Source organism: Octodon degus, unplaced genomic scaffold (genome assembly GCF_000260255.1).
Source record: "Octodon degus isolate 3935 unplaced genomic scaffold, OctDeg1.0 scaffold00038, whole genome shotgun sequence".
NCBI classification, from domain to species: Eukaryota; Metazoa; Chordata; class Mammalia; order Rodentia; family Octodontidae; genus Octodon; species Octodon degus.
This window is the reverse complement of record NW_004524614.1, coordinates 2,555,066-2,574,581: the sequence shown is the minus strand read 5'-3', so window position 1 is coordinate 2,574,581 and position 19,516 is coordinate 2,555,066. Positions and strand designations below refer to the sequence as shown.

Here is a 19,516-nt window from a genome sequence, read left to right as displayed (position 1 = left end):
GAATTCTCCCTGCTTTCAGATTCAGTTTAAATGTATCCCCTCAGCTTTTTCAGCAGAACCATGCTTTCTTTCCTGCATTGCTGTATGATGTCGACAATTCTATGGTTTGCATCTCTTGTCTGATAACCACTTGTCAGGCACAGCAACCACCATTTCCTTCCCTTTCATTAGGACACACAGGTGGCCCTACAACAATAGTGTTATCCTCCATTTGATCAAGGAAATCAGTTTAGTTGAGACAGGTCAGTCTTGCTAAGGTCATACTGCTGTCCAGGGATAAGAACCACCAGTGAGATTTATGTTCCTGCACTTTACAGGGTGGGCCTTGTCACTGTGCCCTGAGGTTCTGAATGGTGTTCCATACCAGGCTTGCTTATTTATCTTCACTGGACTGACAAACTCATGGTTGGCACACATTCTCTAGGTCCCTGTACCCTCAGAGGACATTGCATCACAGGCAAAGGCCCATGGATTCACCAGAGACCATGAACCCTACATACACTATTTGTATATACTATAACTTTCATACAACCTGCTTTTGGGGGGCACAAACATCTAAAAATTTAGTCTAAGTCCCATAACATAAGCACCATCCAGATACAACAGTAGTTTTTGGTTGGATTTTTAAGTTGGCTTTATGTAAAACTTTCTTCTTAAGTGGCTTTGTAGCAGGAAGATCTTGTTCCTGAGCTGACTGGCAAGTGTATATACTCCATGGGGGCCTATGTGTGCTCACTATCAGGCCAGACAGCCCTGACCCCAGGAGACACATCTGTTTGTTCTTGGGTCTTATTGTGGTCATGATCTTGGAAATAAATTCCCTGTGGAGATCTGACTCTGAGTTCCATTTATAGCTTTCTATAACCAAATGTAGGGCATGATTCCTTGTCACTTATACTGTCTGCTGGGCAATCTAGCCACATGTATGGCACCCCACTGACCTTAGCCTGTATGTGCAATCTGTATGACTACCTTGCAGGCCACCTTAGACTGGGCTTTTGCGTGGCAGTGAATTGGGGCCTGCCATATTGTTTTGGGAAGGCGAGGTGCACAACCATCCCTATCCTTAGTCCACTGGCTGCAGCTGATTGGCTTTGCTTATGTCCTGGGACAGCCATAGTCACAATGGCCATTAAGGAACACTCATCCTGAGCCAAACATCAAACATGAATTTTAGAAAACTGAAGTAACAGAGAGATCCTATGATATGGGTACAATTCCTAACACTCTGATCTCTATTATTTTGCGTGTGACATCATAGGGCCCCAAGAGATTAGTGACCTGTCTAAAGCCAAGGAAACAAGAAGAGATCCATCTGGGGGATCCTACATCTGGAACTACCTTGTTTATTCAGCCTGTCAGGCAAAGACCATCAATGCAAAGTAGGAAGGGAATCCAAGAACGTGACGGCCAAACCAGGCAGAAAGTGCGACGGGCAGTTCGGCAGGTGCGGCCATGTGATTTGGCACCAGCAGAAGAAGCTGAGTGAACAAAAGTGTGAGTACAAGTTCAGGTTCAGCTCACAATGCCACGCTGGCATGGCAAGCCTAAATAAGAAGATGAAAAGTGAAATTTAGGGGGAGGTATTAACTATGGTTCCTTTCAGTTCTAAACCCCATGACTGACTTTCCCAGCAGGCTGTGAGCAATCAAAACACTCAAGACAAATCCCATAAGCATACCTAATTGAATAATCCAGATTCTGTTTGCTGGGGTTTTTGAAGCATCAAAACAGTTCCTTTATACGCTTACTTTGGCTCCCCCGCAGTTTTAATTAAGCCTCCTAAGGCTCACACGTGTATGAAAATTAGGTGGAAGAAAAACCTGCAGCCTTCGATGCCGATGACCACAAGGTGCAAGTATTCTGGTTTGATCTTTCTCAAGAGCAGCCGCAGCAGATGCTCAGCACTGACCCAAAGGGGAAATCTGCTGTTTATTTTCCTTCGTGGAGAGGGGACAGTGAATACTGAAGTGAAGAAGACTTTTTTTTTCTCTTGTGGGAAACAGACAAAATACTCACAAGGGAATCCCCCAGCTAGAAGTAGGCACCCCTTTCCAGTGACCACACCATACCAGAGTCCTTTTTCCTTTCCGTTCCTCTCTGATATCTGCATTCAGCATGACATCTGCTCAGCCAGCTGAGTCAATATATTTAGAGTTACTTTTGTCCTACTTTAGGGATTGAAGTCATGTCAGGCTCACTACTGCAGATAAGTTTATTAAAGACCCCCAAACTTCAGCTCTCTGGCTCTACTTTTTCTCGGGTGTCACTTTGCACTTCTTTGCAAGTATCACTTCCTCTGGGATTGACAATGAACTTCGGGATGCTGCTTTCAAGTTCAGCCTTTTCTAATTGACCTCAGCTGGGTTCTGGCATTTTGAATAGATTGCTAAATTCTTCCCCAGCTTCCACAGCATGCAGAACACCAGCAGCCCCAGCATGCCCATCTATGCAACGTGCTTATTAGACAGGCCTCTGTGCTCAGCCATGTGGGAAACACCAAGACCAGCAGGGTCCACTTACTCCCTCCAGCCTGTTACATTCTAGTTCAGGAGGGAAAACACACACAAATTCTGCATGGCACTGGACAAGAGCTACAATGAGGACAAAGCAATGTCTGGTGGAGAGTGAAGTAGGCAGACGTTACTAGTGACTGGGGACAAATCAAAAGATACATTATAATGTGATAGCAGCAGAACTTGTAAGGAACAAGTAGTATTTTGGTATAAAAAGAGCAACGGGGACGAACTGACTCTGGGCCAGCAAGGTGCATAAGTGGCAATGATAACCGGTTCCATTAAGGTTGCCACACAGCACAGAAAGGAGCTATGGGGGGGGGGGGAAGTAGGGAAGATCAGACCCAGACGCCTTCAAGCAACAGGTGGAGCAGCAGCAATTTTTATTCAATAAGCAGGGAGACAGCACATGACCATCTCTTTCTTACTCATCCAAAGCTGCTTGAGAGGCCAGGCTACACATAAGACACTGAGCATGGTGGGGGCATGCTATGAAGGAAAAGGAAGCGTGCATGGTGTAATCCTACAGTGCTTACCGTTTGAGGGAGGGGAAAAAGGAAGCAGGAAACACACGACGGTTTACAGTCATGGCAGTGAAGGACACTTTGGTGCCATCAGAGAGAATAGTGAGATGTCTCAGGGCTTCTCTGAAAAAGCAGCATTTGAGAGAAATGGGCAGGAGAGTTTGAGCAAGGGGTTTGGAGTGCCGCACACAGCACAGCAGCATGTGCCAAGGCTCTGACTGGAAGCTTTCTGCTGGGGTGTCCAACCTATGGCTGAGGATTATAATAAAAGAATTTCACAAAGTTTTATCACCTCTATAAATTAACCATAGGATTTCATATACGGCCCCCAAAATTTCACTCGAAAAAATGAGGGCAGATAAATGGCAGGTGGAACCTTTAGGGGGTGGTGCCTAAGGGAGGTGCTGGGTCTTCAGGAGCTGCCCTGGAAAGGAACAGGGACCCTGGTCTCTTTCTCTTGGTCCTCCACTTCCTGGTAATGAAACAAGCAGATTTGCTCCACCACACATGCCTGCCTTCGTCACAGGCCCACAGAATGGGGCCCATTCATCATGGACCAGAATCTGCAAATCTAAGAGCCAAAATAAACCATTTTCTCTTTATAAATTAGTTATATTAGGTATTTGGCTATAAGGATACAAACTGACTCCCAGAAGCTTTTCCGCCTGCCACTGTGCTGTAGAACAAGGTAGGGAAGGGGCTATGTGCTGCAAGCACAGAGAGAAAGGGCCGCTGGTACACAGAAGCTTCAGAAATACAAGAAACAAAGGCTTGCAAGGCAGCTGGTCCGTCAGCCTGCGACACAGCCCAGCCCTCAGAAAGAGAGCAAGGGAAAGATGGAGCCAGCAGAGAGCAGGGCAGGAGGAAGACTGGTCAGTCCGAGGGGGTCACATTGGGCAACAGTGCAAACGAGAAGGGTAATTTATGGGACAGGACATTCTGTTACTGAAACACCACTTCTGATCTTGAGGGATTTAAAATAACAACAACAACAGTAATAATAGCTACTTTATGGTACTGAGGCTCAAACTTGGGACCTTGTGCTTCCTAGACAGGGGCTTTAAACCACTGAGCTATATCTCCAGCCCCTAAAATAATTATTCTGAATAGTCATTTTGTTTTATCTTAAAATGTGGGCTTTCAAATGTGAAGTTCTTACACAAGTAAATAGTTTTTTAAATGTTTAAGGGGCCAGCTGAGCTTGCTTTTTAAAAATGTATTTGGTACAGGATCTCACTACACAGCTCAGACTCATAGTGACCCTCCTGTTTTCAGCCTTCCCAGTGCTGGGATTATAGGCGTGCGCCATCACACCTGGTCTCAGTGGCCACCTCAGTGTGCTCAGGGGTGGGGCTGGAGGGGCATGTGGTGCTGAGCTTGCTTTAAAGATGTCTACGATACAAAGTCAATGTCAAGTATGGAAAGAGGGCAGAGAAAAATTTCTGGTGATATTCATTTAACGTAGAGAAATTGAAGAAGTAAGTCTATGTTCTTCAAGAACAGAAATGATGAAATGATATAACATTAAATCAACTGAAAGGAACCTAGTATCCATTACTCCAAATGGGGTCTTTAAGAGTTGTGTGGCAGCTCGCTCTTTACTTCCTCCTTAGAGCAGTCCCCATGGCCTCCATGTCTCAGCCATCTGCTCTGGGAACTCAGTGTCAAGGAGGTCACCCTTCTGCCAGTCTGCAGCCACTTTCCAGCTGACAGATAAAAAAGGGGGTGTGCAGAACTCTCCAGTTGTTTTCTCTGGGGTTTAAAACCATAACATTTCCATTTGGAGGAAATAGTCTAGGCTATTTATTTTTTTCAAACTCCATGAATATTAAAAGCACTGTAATAAAGGCAAGATTTTTTTTTTAAAAAAGAATGCAGTGGTACCCAATGGGGGAGTCCTGCTTGCAAAGCTGTCTCCATTAATGTAAAGTGTTGGAAGTAAAAGAAGATAAACGGTGAGAGCATCAAGCTAGGCCAAGCACAGTTTTGGAGATAGTGATCCCTTTTTTTTTTTCTGGGCTTCTGCCTTCCTCTGCAGCGGAAGACAGCATGAGGAAGGACAATAAGTGCTGTTGTGGAAAGTACAGTGAGCACGGTCATTTGAGAATGAGAGCACGTCTACTGAACGTTTAATTTGCTTTTTGAAGGTTCAGATTTATTTGGTCTGGATACACCATCAACCTCTGTGGATTTGCATATCTTTTACTTAATGTGAAGAACTAATAACCAGTGAGTGGCTTAGATAAGTCCTTATGAATATTTACAGCTTTTAAATCTCTGCCTGTGGAACCACATATTTCTCAACACAACGGATGTGCATCCTGCGATCCCTTTTCAAACTGTCAGCCCTCTGACCGGAGAAATTAACTGGCAGCACAACAACAATAACAAAATAAAGCTCAGCATGCTGACATAGACAGCTACTGGCCTATTTTGAATTCAAGATGACTCAAAGCTGCCTAAAAGTCAAACTTGATTATTTAAGACACAAAGCAAACAATCCCAAGCTTAAAATGAAAAAGCCATTAACTTTGTTCAACAAAGGTGATGAAGTAGAAGTCGAATAGCCCTTATCCAAAATGGCCTGAGAACAGAATGTTTCAGAGTTTGGATTTTTTTTTTAACCTAATTTTAAAATATTGGAGGTGGGAAGATAGCTCAGTGGAGTAAGTGCTTCCCTGGCAAGTGCAAGGTCCTGAGTTTGATCCCTGGTACTGCAAAAATAAATAAATAAATAAATAAATAAATAAATAAATAAATAAATAAATAACTTGCATATACTTGACTCGTTGAGTACTTTTAATCCAAAAATCCAAATCATTAAACCTGAAACTTCAGATTTTTGGAATAGAGATGACCAATCAGTAAAGACTTCTTTCTTTTGTGCATGTGTATGAGGCAGGTACTGGGGATTGGACCCAGAATCTTCAGGCATTTTCCCTTTTTTGAGACAGGATTTTTCAATATTGCTATGTTGCTTAGCCTGGGCTGTCTGTCTATCTGTCTTAAACTTGTTAACGGTTGAGCCCATGGCATCCTAAATGCTAAACATGCCCTGTACACTGAGCTACATCCCTGGTCCCTAATTTTTATTTCTAGCATATACTTTTTCTAGCATATTGAATAGCCTGCAAGAGGTAATGTGATGGCATGAGAGTTCCTGAGCTCAGAGACTAGCCTTGAGCTACCACAGGGAGGGCCATGCTAACCTAACGCAGGGTACTTGCATCAGAACAAATTACACAGCAAGCTTCCCTTTCCCTTTTGTCCATCCAGGTCACAAGCCTTTTGGGTGGTGCCACCTATTCCCACAGTTAATTTTTTGATCTATATTTCATCACAATATATATTTTGGCTCAGATCTCCATGAGGTCTGAGATGAGGACAGATGAGCACAGATGTGTGCTTCTTGCCAGATCTCCCATGTTTGGGAGAGCCCAAAGGCCTGTGCAGGGCGTCTGGTCACAGCCAGGCACAGTAGAGGGGGGCCTGCGAATTCTAAAAACAAGCCAGAAAAAGAATGCAAGAAAATCACTAACCTTCTCTTCAACGCTCTCTGAAAGGTGCCAATAATCACTTATTTATAACCTCTGAGCACTTGGTGGCCTTCCATAGAGGGAACAGGCAGCTGCCTACAGGAAACCAACTGCCCTGCCCACTCACTGGAAACAGATGTTCCTTTCTATCATCTCTGTGAATAGCTACAATTCTGTAAGTGATCGTTGTCAACTTACTTCCTGCTATTTGTGGTTCACTGAAATTTCAGGATCTAAAGAGGTCATCACCCTGTCACCAGCCAGGGCTCATGTGCGAGCAATGCTAGAGTAAGTTTTATTCTTCTAAGATAATCCTTCTATGCTAAATGCCTAGAAATTGGCATGGGCCCCTGCACAGACTCACTCAAATCACCCAGCTTGAAATGTTATTTTAAAACTACCAGGTTTACTGAAACAAACACAAAATAAAAATGCATGGTAGCAAGCAGGCCAGTAGATCCATTGGTTAAAGTTGAAGTGGGGACAATTCTTACTGATGGTATATGATCCAAGTGACCTAACCTTTCAGAGGCTTAGGTGTGGTGATTATTAACACAGGTAACAGTGGAAAGCAAAAGAGGGGTATAAGACCACTTAGGAAAAGTGAGCTAATATTAGGTGGAAGATGTAACTGCATGACAAAAAGCCTCCTAGGAGAAGGGCTTTAATGATGCAAAGGGAAAAAAAAAAGCAGCAAGTTTAAAATAAAGTGATAAACTTCTGGGTTCAGATAGTTACTGTGTCATTCATGATGGCAATGGATCCTCAGACCTGACACGGAAAATCTTTAGTGTACAAATAGATAACAGTCGTTTCTCTGCACCAGAGAAGGCTACAAGTATTTTAGTACCAACTAGAAACCTTAAAATGGGAAAAATATGTTATATAACATTCAAAAAGAATTTTTTTTCTTGACTGAGAAAAGGATACAAAATGCAAAATCCATAATTTTGATAACTGACAATTGCCAATCGTTTTGCAGTATTTTATTACACTGGGTGTCTCGTCTTTTTCGGCCTTTTAGTTAGCTAATAAATAAATACAACAGACACGGATTTTAGTTGGGATTGTACATAGCTTGCATTTTAATTCTTTGGTTCATTGCTGTTTCTATTAACCTATAGCTTTATTTTAGTAAATGTTATAATACCAACCTAAAAAAAATAGGGGAAAGTATAAGCACCACAGTTCTTTCAGATTTCTAAATTCGAAGGTTGGGAAGTTGGAAGGTATACTTTGTCTCCAGTAGGGTATGTATAAGCCAATCAATTGTTCAGTGAAGCATTCAATTAAATGTTCAGAGAAGTGTGCCTGTCACAGTAACTGGGCTCCAGGACAACTGACAAAACTCACGTACTGTGTCATGCGGTCAGTGTGTCTGGCTTCCCATACACATATGGACCTCCTATATATGTTAGGTAGCTATTTGATAATAATTCATCTTTTATTTATTCCTTTGTTTTTATTTTTGTACCTTTTTTTGCTTACCTGTATTTTGTTAGAATCTACACTACCTGCACAATTTGATCACCAACAGAGGTAAAGTTTTCCCATCCCCTCTGAATCTTGCAGACACTTGTCTGTAATCTCAATCACATCCTTCCCTGGATTATGCAAAGAAAAATAAGTCCAAACATAGACTTGCAAGACACGCCCGTATGAGAAGAAAAAGACCTCACAAAAGCAGCAGAAGGAACATAAGAACAGAATGAAGAAAGTCAGGGGCACTGCAAAGGCTGGCGTTGGTGCTGGCAAAAAGCCCAAGGAGTAGATATTCTGCAGTGCCTGTGACTTTTTTCATGAGAGAATTTAATAAACTGTAAGACTTTAAAAATAAAATAAAATAAAGTGATAGGTTGGTAAGAAAGAGAAATTCCACACTGAAATGGAGAGGTGGGTGGAGACCTGGAGGAGACTCGTGGCAGAGGAGGGGTGATGGCATAGCCAGGTTCAGGGCTCCGTGTGAGGGCAGCGGCTAAGCCAGGGGAGCTGCTTGAGAAGTGAGGCTGGGCTAGAGAAGGTCAGAATACAGGGCTCTGGCTCCTCTCATGGCCCTCTGCTAACTCAGGGCATGGGCAGCACTGCTATACTGACATCAGTGTCACTTCTACAGTGTACGATAAATATGCTATATAATTGCGTGCCATTTTTAAACATCACCAGGATAAATTTTTAATTTCATTTTTATTTTTTCTGTATTTTAGGGAAGGGTCTACAAGGTGTTCAGGGTCTCACTACTAGATTGGACTCATAGTGATCGGCCTGTTTACAGCCTCCCAAGAGCTGGGATTACAGGCCAGTGCCACCACGCCCAGTCTCAATTGCCGTCTCAGTGCATCCCAGGGGCGGGGCTGGCACGCTGGCCTGGGGATTGAACCTCTGGTCCCTGCACGTTTAAATCCACTGAGCTATTTGGCCAGCTCTCAGGATAAATTTTCTAGAAAATTATTTATGTCTACATTAACTAGTGATTATTAGTGAAATTTTACTTATTTGGGCCCTAATTAAATGATTGATTATGCATTTCTTAAAGCATATACTTAAATATTCATATTAAAACAATCTGAAACTAAAATTTAAAATATAGAAAGAAGGTTGTACACAAAGTAATATCACATTGATGGTCAGATAAAGCTGTATAGCTTAAAACTAGTCCCTGGTCAAGTAAACCATAAGTATGAGTAATCAACCCAGAGCATGGAGCTTGCTAGAAGCCAGTACTCATTAAGTGTTTGGGGAAGTCCAGTTTGGCTCTGCTCACCTTGTGGCCAGGTCTCTGAGCCCTCCAACTAATTCCAGTGTCATTTTAGCAGGGTGGGCACAAGATGTCCTGGGCACAGGAGGACAGCCTCATGCAGTTGACTACCTTTTGTGAATACATATAAAAGACATCTCTGCTCCCACGAGATAGACTACCTCTACTTTTCTGGCATACACAATCACACATCAAATACGCAGTCTGCCCTCTACGTCCATGATGAGTTGTTTGTCCATGGATTCAACCACCTGTGACTCGAATGCATAAGTTTAAAATCCTATCGGTACTGAATAGGCTCAGACCTCTTATCATTATTCCCTAAATAATACAGTGTGACAGATACTTGTTTGGTGTGTACACTGTCCTTGATATAAGCAATCTTGAAATGATTAAAGTGTCAGAGACAATGTACACAGGTTCTGTGCAAGTATTATGCCATTTTGTACAAGAGACTTGAACATAGAAGGAGCTTGTTATCTATAGGGTTTTGGGATCAATTTCCCACAGATACTGGGGGATATATGTGTGTGCTGAGTGTGTGCACATGTATTCATATATGTATATACAGACGCATATACATATATATGTATATATACAAAAAGAGCATTCAACAAATATAGCTTAAAAATATCTAGCAGTAGTTAGATGTCATGAAAATTCACTGTTGAAAAAAATCAGAAGCTTCTCCCACCCTCATATACCCTTGGCTCAGGGGTTGAGAATAAGGAATCAAAGATAAAGGGGACAGGTCATTTGCTATGTGCGTGCTTTAGCTGTGACCTTGTTTATGTTCTTCCCAGGTGAACATGTGTCATTTCCCCTTGCTTTCCAGTTTTACCTACAGGCTTCCCTGAATTTTTCCAGTAAAAGAGACAATATCTAAGCTTAAACAAAAATGTAAAAGTGCAAATGGTTTCATATCTGGAAAAACAGCCTTTCCTTTAGATATGAATTCCATTTACTGTCTAGGTAGAATTTACTTGAGGTTTTTAAAAAATGTTTATCATGATGTTGCTTTGTTTTGTTTTCTAAAACATTAAATGTTTAATGCTTCATGCAACATAGTTATTGAATTTTTCATTTTTATTTTTATTTTTTAAAATGTATTTAGTACAGGCTCTGCAGAGCCTCACTACACAGATCCCACTCATAGTGATCTTCCTGTTTGCACCCTCTCAAGTGCTGGGATTACAGGCACACAGCACCACGCCAGGCCTCAGTAGCTGTCTCAGTATGCCCCGGGGGGGTGGGGCTGGCTCAAAGTTATTGACTTTTTAAGAGCCATATAAATTAGTAGCCCTGACAATGAGAACAGCATTTTAAATCTTTTTTTTTTTAAATTTTCTGCTTAATCTCTGAGTAATCTAGGCCGAAATTTTCTGTAATAATTCATTTATGAGGAATATATTGGAAATCAACAATAAAATCCTAGTAAGTAATATAGCAATCTCTTAACATCACATTACAAGAGGGTTCAAAATGAAATGAAATGGCACGGTATTTGTATAGAAGTACAGGCGAGAGTAGCAATCATGTGATTGTCCCTGGTTTCATCCTAGTTATGCGTATGCCTGCACTCCCTCATTATAGTTATTACAAGTCAGAGCACACATCTCTTACAATAAGCTATTGTCGTGTTTCATCACGTGAATTCCCACCCACTCCCTTCTGAATGAGCACCCCCTTTGGAATGAAGGTGTTTTGGTGTCACAGGTGAGAGAAGCTTCTTCCACCCTGAGAGGCTCTCTCTACACTTCTTTCCTTTGCTTTTCTGTGGGTTGGGCTCTCAATGGGAGAAAGCAGCACCTGAGAGGAATGGCCTGGTGCAGACACCCTCCCAGACTGGAGGCACATGCACCCCAGTCAGCAGCCACGGTGTTTTGGCTTGCTTGTTTCCTGTTATGGGTCTTCTCTGTCTCCCACTTCAGGGAATGATGTACTTCCCAAGAAAAGCTTCCATCTCTGGCCTACGCACATCTAGCATCTTCAAATATTCTGTTTTTAGCTGAATGTTTTGAAGAAGCTTCCTTCAGCCTGCTGTGATGATGTACCCAGTGTGTCCCTTATCTGGAAGTTCGTTCAAGTCCATTTATGTGGCTTGGCTAGGATATCCACTTCATAAAAGCTGTGTTCGCTCAATCTGCAAGTGCACATCCTTCCACAGACAGTTAGTCTCTCTCTTCAAAAAACTGCCTTCTCTTATTCTCCCTCATCATCTTTCTTTGTGGGCAACAATTTTGAGGGGCTTTCATTGGTCAATGAATAAAAATGTATTGTCTGGTATTGTAAGATTTTAGAATTAAATAAGGTTTCTTATTATTCTGTTTCTATTACAGTCCACAGCTATGCTACATCTTTTAACATTTTAAGATGATATGAAGAAATTACTGTTATATTTAATAGAAAAAATTAAAACATCTTTTTCTTCTCTCTTCTTTTCAGTAATGGGGATCAAACCTGGGCCTCATACGTGCTAGGCAACTGCTCTACCACTGCACTGTATTTCCAAGCATCATATTTATGTCTTCTTGTTAAATATCAGTACAGTGATAATCATGCTATTTTTAAACTTTATCAAGCTATTTTATAATACATTCTTTATGTCAACATTAGTGATTATCCCTGAAGTTCTATATGATGCAAGTTCTGATTAGTAAAGCTACCTGTTGACTGTGTATGTTAACATCATGCAGTGTGGAAGAGTACAAAAGGTGGGTCGGAAATCAGACTTTGGGACTAAATCTTTGCTTTTTATAGCCAAACAGCTCTGTGACACTGTAAGTTACTTAACCTCTTTTATTTCTTCATAAACTGCAGATACTGAAAATAGGCACTTTGGGGTTACTGTCAGGAGCAGATATAATCAACATAAAACAATCAGTATAATATTTGGCTTACTCAAGGTACTCAGTTATCTGACCTGAGAAGCAAGTTAAAATTGTTTCCCTGCAGATTTATAAAGTATGTTTTAAAGTTTTTTCTTTAGTATTTGGTTCTAGGGAGGAAATCCAGGGCCTTCATGTGTGAAGCACACACACTACTGCTGAGCTATATCCCTGCCTTACAAAGTATTTAAAAGAATTATGAGAAACAAGAAAATGATGGCAGTGTCATTATTCTTGATGTTTAGGATTAACTTCAGTAACTTTTTCATGATTATATCCAGGATATTCAGAGGAGACCAATACCTTGGCCAGGAGGTAAACTGGAGACTGAGTGCAAAGCCACTAAGATTCTTTTTACCAAAGGGCTGGACAAGTAGCTCAATGGACTAAAATACCTGCAAGCATGTGCAAGGGCTGGGAGTTTGATCCCTGGGCCTGCCGTGCCGGCCCCGCCCAAGGGCAAGCTGAGATGGCAATTGAGACTGGGCATGGTGGTGTGTACCTGTAATCCCAGCTCTTGGGAAGCTGTAAACAGGTGGATCACTATAGATGTAGTAGTGAGACACTAAACACCCTCCAGACCCTTTCCTAAAATATGAAAAAAAAAAAAAAAAAAAGGTTCTTTCTACCTGAAGAGGTTGGTCCCAGGCATGTGTGGTCAGCTCCAGTTCCTCAGAAGCTATCAAAATAAATGAGGTTGAGGATCAGAGAGTGACAGCCATTGGACTGGTGGCAAAGATATCAGTGTTAGAGGAAAAAAAAAGGAAAGAACTGTGGATACTAGAATTCGGTTAATGCCCAACACATGATTTTGGAATTCAAGTCTAAAATAATCTAATAAAAAAGGAATAGCAAATATATGTGGGGGCTGGAGACACAGCTCAGGAATAGAGTGCCTACCCAGTTGAGGTTTGAAACAGTTGGGAATCTGAGTAGCAAACAAGAGTGACTATGGGCTGTATAGGAGCTGGGTTCTGGCTTTGGGCAGTATGGGCAGTAAGCTATCACAGCAAGTCTTCAATGTCCTCATGTGGGGATAGAGGCTTTGAACTTTCTTCTCTAAGGTTCCCTCCACTTTGTTGGCCAATGTGCCTCAAATGCTGAATCTGCGGGTGCATTGGAAGCTACAATCTTGTTTCTGTCCAGAGCAATCTGGCATTTTGCAGCAGCCCAGTGAAGTCAAAAGGGTAGGGAAGAGTTAGCTCTTAAGAAAGAGCGCAAGTTAGCGCAGCTGGAATCCCCCACCAGGGGCACCTCTGTGGTGACAGCTTTTTCTCTTAGGAACATCTCTTCTTGGGAGAGCAAGAGGACTTGGGACGCCTGGGGTAGTGACCTGGCCTTCCACCTTGGGCCTGCTGTGCTCTGCCCCCAGCAGCACCGGCTACGTGGCCCAAGGTTGGTACTGAGGGGTTCAGGGGAATGGGGCTGAAGAGTCCACAGGGAGGCTTTTCAAAGGCATGTTCAGGGTGAGTAATGTGAACATTGCTCACATCATTTTTCCTTCTTTCTTTCATATTGTTAGCACTTATTAAATCAACGTGCCCATTTCTCTTTCTGTATTTCATCTGACACCCAGTTGGTAGAAAATGTTTTCAAAACTAAGCCAGAGCTGATAAATGGCACTGGCTTAATGTTAATAGAGGAATAGGTTTGGGACTGAACCAAGGTAAGGGTTTAAGTAAATAATACACAGAATCTATGATTTTTATAAAGAAAAAAATCTCATGGAAGTGTTTCATGTTTTTGTTTTAACACAATGATAGATGAAGCATGTGCGCTGGTAGAGAACAACATAATTTTACTCTTGGAAGGAAACCTCAATGCTCAATTCAATTCACTAAATGTTTATGAAACCTTACTTGGTGCTAGGTGCTGCAAGTAGTAGAAGCAGGTAAGATGAGTTTCTTGCTTTTAAGCAGCTACAACCTGTTCTACATTTGCCCTTATTTGCTCTGGAGTGTGTTCTGCACAGTTCCTGCAGGGACCAGCTCATGAAGGCTAGGACTTCTGGAGGCTTGCAGCTGGGTCCTGCCAGTGGGAGGCATGGGAAAGAGATTAGAGGGAGGTAAGAGGGCAGAGGCCAGGACTGTTCCGCCTGTGCCTGAAGGACTTGAGACGTGGCCACAATTTACCTCTGGCTCCCACTCCTTGCAGGCTGGTCCTTTAGGGCCCCACAACTGTGAGGTGACCCCGCTTTGGGCTTTGATAATGTTGTCCTTGACTTCATCCTTTCTGCTGCCCATTTATCTCCAGGTTCTCCATCAGTCCCATCTATCACCTCTAGAACTATAATTTCTTGGATTAGAAGTCAATATTTAAAATAACCAGCTTGGCTTCTTTGTCTCTGACTAAGCTCAGACTTATTTTGTATATCTGCATCCATGATGATGTGGTATGATAACTGCTTCTGCAGGAATCTGAACAAAATATTTGAGATCTATATCTATGGCTGGGGACAGAGAGAATATCAATTTAGCTGGGAAATCTGGAGAAGATCCCAGACAGAAAGTAGCACTTTGCATGTTGAAAGCTTGACAATTGATGAGGGCTGGTGCTTGAACGGTGAGCTGAATCTTAGCAGGTGAAGCAGGAGGAGGAAGGGTATTCCATGCAGGGCGGCCCCACACATTTTGATCAGCACCATGTCTTCCAGTACAGATGAAGTGAAAGCACAGCAGAGAGCAAGGGAGTGGCTCCATCACACAGTTCTTGGAAGTCCTGCTAAGGAGACTGGGATTTGCTCCGTGGGTAGCTGTGCCTAAAGCTGAGACAGGTTGTACTGCAAGGTGAGGAATCAGGCCAAGAAGATTCTGGCACAAGGTTTTTCCAGAGTGATTGACCAGTCTGAGCAGGTGCTGATAGAGCCACAAGCAGCACAGGAGTACTGGCAATGTACTGGCAATGTTAGGGGGAGTGGGTCTGTAAGACATACTGGTGAAAGAAAGAGAGAAATGGAAATAGGAGTGATAAGAATTTGGCCTGGGGAGATAGCTCTGTAGAATAAGTGCTTGCCTGGCAAGCACAGGGTCCTGAGTTCAATCCTCAGTACCACAAACAAACAAACAAACAAACAAACACTTAAGAAATTCCTATATCCTACATTTGAGCACTGAGATGAATAATGATGTTCACAAATGCATAGTTTGTAGATAATGAATTTAATTTTTAAAAAATGTTTTTTCAATATTTATTTGGTACAGGGTCTCACTACGCAGCTCAGACTCATAGTGATCCTCCTGTCTCAGCCTCCCCAGCACTGGGATTATAGGCATGTGCCACCATGCCTGGTTATGGTGGCTGACACAAGATTCTGGGGCTGGCAAGGTATGTGGTTTCGGGGATTGAACCTGGGTCCTTGTGCTTGCTAGACAGGTGCTTAGACCACTGAGTTACCTCCCCAGCCTTGAATTTGATTTTTGAATATGCTGAATCTTAGGTGACCATGTGAACACATAGCTGGAAAGTATGAAAGGATTTTAGAGATACAAGTCCAGTACTTACAAGATATAAGAGGTCAGGGGCAGATATCTATGTTGAGCACATGCACAGACAGATAGACAGTCAGACAGACAGAAGGACACAGTGGGTAGTCAAAGCTCAGGAGTGGAAGAGTTAGCCTTAGGAAGGGACAACTTATGCAGCACTGAACTCTAAGGAACAACAAACCCACAATGAAGAATGAGAGTGAAGAACCCAAAAATGAGACAGGAAGAGATGAACAGAAAGAAACTAAAAAGAAATAACTTGTTTGTCTGCAGAGAAGTTTCAAGAAGTAGAAGGTGACAAGAAGGTCTAATGTCACAGACATTAGGCAAGATGATGACGTGTGTCCTTTGATCTGAAGATGACTGTTCTTACAAGGGTGTGTGGTTCTAGTCCATCATTTTATGGTGGAGGAAACATCATGGAGTGATCGGCTAAACTACCCCTGGGAGCAGAATCGCTTACTAATGAAGCTGGACTAGAATTCTGGCTTCTGAGGGTCAGACAGCCTGTCTCCCACCAGACTTTCTTTGCCATAAGAATCAGTTACAGGACTCTATATTATTTCTTTAACACAAGCCACATCAAAAGATGCTTTTGTCCCCTATCATTTTAAATGTTCATTTACATTAACATAAGAGAGATTCATCCTTTTTTTTTTTGCATTTCATTTAAAGTTTATTTGGGACCATGTATTCTGGAAAAAAATCACTTTCATAGAAAAAAAAATAACCAGTGGGATTTTGACTTAGCTCACTGAAAAGGCTGCAAGTTTAATCACTAGTACTACAAATAAATTCAGACAATATGAACACTAGCTATCCTCAACAATAGGTAGTTTTTCTTTTCTGAGCCAATTCCTAATTTAAAATAATGTAATCCTTCATAATTGTTTTTGATGGATGGAAGTTAGTATGGAGTACCACTCAATTTCACAGATCCTTAAAAAATACCGTATGTTGGCTCCTGGGTAAATCCTGAGGGGATTTGACCGACCTTATCAGATAGCAAAAGTTACATTTTCAGTTATATAGGTATTGCTTTAACTTGGTCTCAACAATCCATCAGAAAAGTGTAACCATGAGGTACAAAAACTAAAGCCATATTAATGTGCTGAGTTATAAAAGGCTCAACTCAACAACTTCAGACAATTGCCAGTTGTGCTGGTAACTCACTACTAACATGGACTATTGGATTATATTGGGCCATCTTACTGATTTCAAATACCTACAATTTTGGACTGGCATCAAGTATGAAAAGATCCTTTAAGGACTTCTCCAAATATAGCTGCTCTAACAGTAATGGAACACCCATCTTGCATAGATGACTTTATTCAGTCAAGCACAGAGATCCAGCCTGTGCCAACCTATTTTATGGAAACTCTTGTTCTTTTGTTCCAAGAAAAGTCTGCACCATAAAACACGGACTTAGGTTTTAAAACCTTCTTCTCTTCAACATCATAGATCCATCCATTGTTATTTGCAAAGGCAACTGCATCTTCTTTGGTACTGAAGGTGAGAACCATGGTGGACAAGGGATCAGCTATCGATGCCCAAACCATCAAAGGATTTTCCCATTGCTCCATTTTCCATTTCTTGGTGTTGTTTACACCAGACTGCATGTTTCTGCAAGCAGGAATGAAGATCCTAGCTTGTCTGGTTTTGACGTGCTCTTCTGGAACACGAGTTAACGTAGTGATGTCCAACTTTTCATCAACTGTTATAAGTCGCATGTCCCAACTTTGATCCTGTGCCAGCCTCTGTGTGGATGTGCTCGACAAACTGGTCAGAGCCCTGGAAGTGGAAATGGGAGCTGTAGGCACTGCCCTTCTCCCCAACAATGCTTGCCTCGGCGCCACTGACACTAAGCCCACCACCATATTGCTACAGCCAAATGAAGAGAGGTTCATTCTTAAAAGATTCAACTTGTAAGATCATCTAAACCTGAATGATACCTGAAGGCATTAGCATTTAGGTCTGTATTCTTATCTACAAATTGTACCTTCATCTTTGCAGGAAACAACTAAACTCACAACAAGCTAGCGATAACTTTCCCAGATGTACTCTCTCTCTTCATTGTAGCCTACTAGAAATAAACCTTGGCTATGAAAAGAAACACTGATTCCATATTCTTTCTTGACAGGGAAGATCAAAATGGCACTTCTGAATTCTATCATGTTTAACTGACTTTTTTCATTCACCTGATAATTTTAAAAAATGGAATTAACCATTAATATTTCACCTTTAAGCATTTTGAGATGTGTTAATATTTGTTTTCAAATTCTAGGACTGCATGGCTAAATGAGACACCAGAAAAAACATAGGCAGTGGAGTCAAACATTTATCAAAAAAAATTATATCTCCCTTGACTCCTGGCTGCAGGATCCCGAGACTAATGAGAGAACATGGGATTCAGAGTACTACTACATAACTGGCACTGTATTTGGGACTAGATCAACAAAGGTATCTTGGCATTTATTTGATGAAGTTGTCATTTTAGCCGGTCTTAGTGTTTTGCGATTGTAGTGAAATACCAGAGATGGCTATCTGTATAAAGAAGAAAGGTTTACCTAGCTCTAGTTTGGGGGGCAAAAGTGCAAACAATGCAGCGCAAACTCTTACAAGGGTCTCATGTATGCAGCAGTGTGGATGAGAAAATAATCATGGGTCAAGAAAGGGCACAGAGGCAGGTTGGGTGCGATCCAGCTGGAGCTTTTATACTACCCAGTGTCCCATGAGAGTATCTTACTCCCTTCAAGAGCACAGCTTTGACAATCCATAGACTTCTGGTCAGCTGACCTTCTTAAGGGGTCTTCTACTTCCCAAGGAGTTACCTTAGGGGCCAAGCCTAAGCTCTCAACTCTTGGGTGGGGTGTGTGTGTGTGTGTGTGTGTGTGTGTGTGTGTGTGTGTATGTGTGTATAGGGACAAACCACATCTGAACCACACACAGCAAATTCTTTGTGGCTTTTAAAATAAGCACAAGACCCAGTCAAGAAATGGGCATCTGAGATGAACACACACTTCTCAGGGGATGAAATTAAAGAAGCGAATAAATATATGCAAAAATGCTCCACATCACTAGCCATCCAGGAAATGCAAATTAAAACAATATTGAGATATCATCTCACCCAGAAAGAATGGCTATCATAAAGAAATCAACCAACAACAAATTTTGGAGAGGCTGTGGGGAAAAAGGAACACTTCTCCACTGCTGGTGGGAATGTAGACTGGTGCAACCATTATGAAAATCAGTATGGAGACTCCTTAGAAAACTTGGACTGGAAACTCCATTTAATCCAGCTATTCCTCTACTGGGAATTTTCCCGGAAGATCTGAAAACATCATTTCATAGTGATATATGTGTGCCTATGTTTATAGCAGCACAATTTGTGATAGCCAAATCTTAGAAAAACCAAGATGCCCATTGCCTGAGGAATGGATGAAAAAGATGTGGTATTTTTATACAATGGAGTATTACTTAGCTATAAAGAATGATAAACTTGAAGTCTTTATATTGAAGTGAATGCCACTTGAAGATATACTCATAAGTGAAATAAACCCGACCCACATGTGTAAATATCGTATAGTTTCCCTAGTATAAGAACTCAAAAGAAGAAATACAAATAGAAAGGTATAACACAAGTAAAAGGAAAGTAGGAACTCAAGGACTAACTAATTAAGAGATGGAAAGGAGACAAGCTAGGAAACATGACAGTTACAAGCCATACAGTTATATGTAGAAGATGGGCAAGGCAATGATCCTGAGAATCTCCAGAAGATTTTTGAATCTAGCAGTTAATTGGAATGATTCTC

The 19,516-nt window shown here is 41.7% G+C and overlaps 1 protein-coding gene and 1 pseudogene across 4 annotated transcripts in view; both read right to left on the bottom strand.

Annotated features, from left to right (window-relative positions):
• Positions 1-19,516, bottom strand: part of Atp8a2 (ATPase phospholipid transporting 8A2) — a 726,716-nt gene that overhangs the window by 78,873 nt on the left and 628,327 nt on the right. The window lies entirely within an intron of this gene.
• On the bottom strand, positions 17,069-17,581 carry LOC105742136 (annotated as a pseudogene).